Source organism: Branchiostoma floridae, chromosome 3, assembly GCF_000003815.2.
Source record: "Branchiostoma floridae strain S238N-H82 chromosome 3, Bfl_VNyyK, whole genome shotgun sequence".
Taxonomy (NCBI): Eukaryota; Metazoa; Chordata; class Leptocardii; order Amphioxiformes; family Branchiostomatidae; genus Branchiostoma; species Branchiostoma floridae.
The window spans coordinates 5,011,283-5,016,441 of NC_049981.1; positions in this window are offsets into that span (position 1 = coordinate 5,011,283).

Below are 5,159 nucleotides of genomic sequence, written 5' to 3' on the forward strand. Positions count from 1 at the left end.
ACTGATGAAGACTTTAAGACCACTGCAATCTACTGTGCACTTACAACCAATCAATTTACTATCTAGAAGTTTTACGTTAAAGTAAAATTTCTTGATTAAGAATTACTTTCAGTAAAGCCCACAAGACGGACGAGGCAATACCAGCAGATCGATAGCCATAGTCTCCTTAATGCACAGCTGTGAAAGAGTGAAGGAAGATAATTTGTGGGGTAGATCGGTTGGTATTAGAAACTGGACCATTGCAACGGTTTGTAATCAACTGACCTTCTTGAGATGAAAGGGTGTGTATAGTGTTTGAATTTCCTATGACGTAGATTGGCAGTTTATGATAGATAGAGGAGAGTACAACGACGCCTATCGTTAGACCTAAATCAGAGAGATGACCCGTGTGATCTTTAGCCTAAGTTGATTCTACGGAATTTCTCTTGTAGCGACGGTATCTGACTGGCATAATATCAAACGGTGAATCAAATCTACTTCTCGCTTACTGATTGCTCTTTGAAGGTACACCAGCCCATTCTAATGATAGAAAGTAGAATAATTTCATATATTCACTAAGGATAAAAGCTTTACTTGGCTATCGGTTTGCATTTATTTTCTGTACTTCTTCATAATTGAATTGTTTATAGAGGAGTCAATCCAATCCAATCCAATCGACATTTCTCTCTCGCCTGAAACATTTCTCTCTCTTCTCGATGTCTATCTTCCTCTATCTCTCCCATCTCTCATTTTCTTTGTCTCTGTCTCTCTCTGTCTCTCACTGTTTCTCTGTCTCTCTCTGTCTCTCTCTGTTTTTCTCTGTCTCTCTTTGTCTATCTCTGTCTCTCTCTGTCTCTCTCTGTCTCTCTGCCTCTCTCTGTCTCTCTCTGTCTCTCTCTGTCTCTCTCTGTCTCTCTCTCTCTCTGCCTCTCTCTGTCTCTATCTGTGTCTCTCTCTGTCTCTCTGTGTCTCTGTCTCTCTCTGTCTCTCTCTGTCTCTCTCATAGAACGTTGAACTAGCTTCATTTACTTTTAATACCCCATCGGACATAATTTGCTAGCTAGGCGTAGTTTTCTGGATAATGCCGGGCCTTGAGTACTTATCGAGATCAGATTGACTGTCAGATATTGGCATGGCGTACGCAATCAGAGCTCGGTAGGTGGAATTCATCAGGGGTCTGTAACGGAGGCTAAATGTACGATGTGTAGAGATTTGTGTCAATCTTGTCGCATTAATGGAGGTCACCTTTGTAGCTACACACCCAATGTATCTCTAATAATCAATGTGTCATGTACATGGCATAGGTCTTCTGTCCTCTCAGAAACAGGAATTAGATATAAATACCATATTAACCCCCTCGGCCAGAGGTGCTTACGTATGGAACAATTACTACCAGATGTTTCCATTTGTCAAGTCGTGACTTGAAACTGTCATCCTTATTCTACCGAGTTATCAACTAACTTTATATTCGACAATTTCGACAATTACGTACGGTCATGATCTGCGTTTCAGAGAAAGGTGAGAGTCTGAGTGAGTTTCCTGCTGTCTTTAATCATCAGGTATTGATCGTCCGAAACAGCTTAAACATCGACATTATGAGAACACGCGAGCTTCTCTTCTCACTAGTAAGATAAAGGAGTCTGGTTTCAACTGATAAGACATACAACCCCATGAAAGCGTGAGGTTCTAGGTATGATTTTGATATCATGCCAAAAGGCGTCTGTGTATAATTCACAAAACCAATGGGTTGTGCAGTATGTATTTGTTTAATCTGAAAGCCATTCAGCTTACAAATTACAAATGTTACACTTTGCGATTGCTGCTGTTTGAAGATTACTGTCATTCGTCATCAACAGTCACTGTGGTAGAGAAGAATTCTTTGGATAAATCGTATCCTCTTGTTGGCAGCAACACTTGAATACTAACCCAGTTTAGCCATCTTTATAGCCAATGCCACACGCATACCCAAGCGTACGGCACCCCACTATCTCTATGTCCAAAATGGCACAGAAGCAAACAAGAGTCTGAAAACTCAAACCTGCTTGAAATATTTTGTTTTGTGATGGTGCGCATGGTGTGTTGTGGGGGTTGATATGGTTTGACGTTTGGCAAAATTATTCCATCATTGTTCTTAAGTTATATATCTACCTATGGTAATCAGTCAGATCCAAAACTACACCTTTCTGATGTCCTCACCATTTCATCTTTATTTCTTATTGTTACACCTGCACCTGGCACATACATTGTATCTCAATGTGTATATAATGGTTCACACCATACAGAGGTGACAGCGATGGTCACAGTTGCTCTTTTTTGCTCCTTAGAAGATTTTGACCAGAATGCCCCAGCAGTTCTAGAGCAAGCTGCTAGAGGGCCCAAACATACAACACTTCTTCCTTACACCACAAGCTATGTGCCACCAAAAAATCAAGACCATAGCATATCCATGTCAAAAGATACAAAAATCCAAGTTCTGTTGCAGTACCAAGGTCACACACCAGGGGATCCAAAATTGACTTTGACCTTCGTCTTTCAAACACCTACCCAAATACCAAATATCATTACAATCCATCAACAGGTTCTAAAGTTATGCTGACCACAAATATGTGGAAACACAAACAGACACACACACAGACACACCAAAAACTATACCTCCATTTTTCATGGAGGTAAATATCATCACAATCACACGTTCTGTTCTGGAGATATAGCACTGGAAACGACCCTTCCACACACTCCCATGCTACTGAAAACACAAAACAGGTGTTACAGCTGCTAGCTGTCCCCAAGGAGGTTGAGACAGAGGGAATGAGGCCAGATCACTCCATAACAGGAAAAGGGGTGTAAATATTTTTTTAAAAACGAAACACAAAACAACAGCAAACTTCTAATCTACTTAATAGCACAATAGGTCACACACTCTATCCCCATAGCAAAGGAAATCGCAATCCATCCAGAGGTTCTAAAGATATAGGTCCGGAATCACAAAGATCCCTACCAGAAACAGTACATGCTTTTTTCAAGCATGTAACAAAGGCGACAGAAACTGTATAAACATGAACCAATGGCTTGAAATACACTAGAAACGCCATGAGACGTCCCTGCTGGCTCGGACCAGACATCTTTGAGATGCCGTCTTTTCAGCTTAGACGATCGGAATTCCGCCGGCGTAATTACAGGGTTACTAAACACTTGAACATTTCTTGTTGGAAATTACAATTCAACTTAGGCCCTAGCAAGATAATCATCAATTGTAGCTAAATGTTAACATCGTAAGTAAATTGGTTGTCTTTACTTTAGAAATACATTGTACAGTCGACTCCTGTCAGCTTTTTAAGTTATTAACTCCATGAAAAATGGAGTTACTGTTTTTGGTATGAATGATGTTTTAGAGTATATCTCGAGTTCCGCTGGACGGATTGAGTTGGTATTTAGCAGGTTGGTAGGTAGGTGGGGTGATTTGCACGGTGCATGTCGATTTTGAGCACATGGTGATTGACCTTGGTACTGCAGTAGGAGTAAGTTTAAGTATCTTTGGTGCTGAATGCCGTGTGGGTAAGATGTTTTGTTGGCAAATACCTGTTGACAAAAAGGTTAAGTGGTGTAAATTTGAGCCACCAAGCTGTTTGCTGGGGCCCTTCACGGTCGCTTACTTTTGTGATTTTCGTTTGTGTTTCCGGACAGAAATCTTAAGAACCTCTTGGTGCGGGGGTAGACGCTGTGAGCCTTTGCGCTTTAAAGTGCATTCGAAGTTTGTTGCAGTTTTGTGGTTCGTTTAAAAAAAATACTTACACCCCTTTCTTTTATATGCAGTGACCTAGTCTTCCCTCTTTCAACCTCCTTGTTTTTGCCTTTTTTTGCTATTTTCATCATATACTTCTAGGTCAGTATGCCATGTATTATTTCAGGCAAACATCAGACTTGTGCCATAATAGCTTATGCAATTATGAAATGCTATCTATAATGGGGTGAATGGGAAATGATCTGGGCTTCCAGATTTCTATACAACCTCCCGAATTATGCATTTGGCCGCGATACAAATAGCTGGTTTCTACAGCTGTATATGACTATAAATCTTACTCAGATTCGACTACTTCATGAAAAACCAATATTGCTTGGACAATTTTTTTTTCTTGGCTGTTACGAGTTTGACAGCTAGTAATTCATCAAACAAAGTTTGGGCTCCTGTATACAAGCGTGTAGACAGTAATGGAGTTAGAACGGAATGGATACACCATGCCCTGGGCGTTGACACATATCACATTACACAGAGGTCTACGGCCCCTTGGCGCAAGAAGCAATCGGCTTGCCCCTTACCATTATAAATAGTTCACCTTTATCTACAACGTTCAGACGTAAAACCAAATACATGTAAGTTGTACACCTCGCATTTGCTTATCCTATAATAATTTTTGTGTAAAATAACATACAAAAAGACTGTCAAGCAGTGCAATTCAGCCCTTTGGGCTGCAAGACCGCTTTTAATTTGTCATTCTTGTTGAATTGAATGAATAAACCAATCTACTACTACTACATGTACAATAATCCATACCTTACGGCGCCTTTTGAATAGAAAGTAAGGTGTTAAAAATGAAATGAAGCAGTTGACGAATGGATTTTACCTTTGCGACTGAGCTGGGTTTGATAGAATAATGTTTACGAGCTTTTGCAGGCTCAAGATGGTCTTAGGGAAATTTAGCAATTGTGTGTTATGACAGAACATCGTCTGTAAGTGTCATGTTAACGGATTGAAGTCTTACCCAGTAATTTTAAGTGTAACATATGTCATACTCTCAGCTGACACGAATTTACTTGGATTCTTAAGCGCATACTTTTACGTATTTTTACGCAATATCTAAATTATAACAAATCGGAGAAAATAACAAAACAGTGACGCAGTAGACGAACCCCGCAATGCCGCAAGCGTGCCTCAAGTCCAGTGAGAGTGCACCTTAACCAGGTCGTCTGCCACTGACTTATGTTTTCATTCTTATCTCGTTCCATGTTAATTAAAGACATGAAGCTTGCGCTATATAATCACGCAATACGTTCAGCTCGTGTAAATTATCGCGTTCAATCTGGCAAAGACTACATTGAGGTGCATGGGCTACGGGACAGGGCTAAAGGTGCGCTCCCATCGCACTTGTGTCAAGCTTGCGTCACTGCGGGGTTCAAAAGAT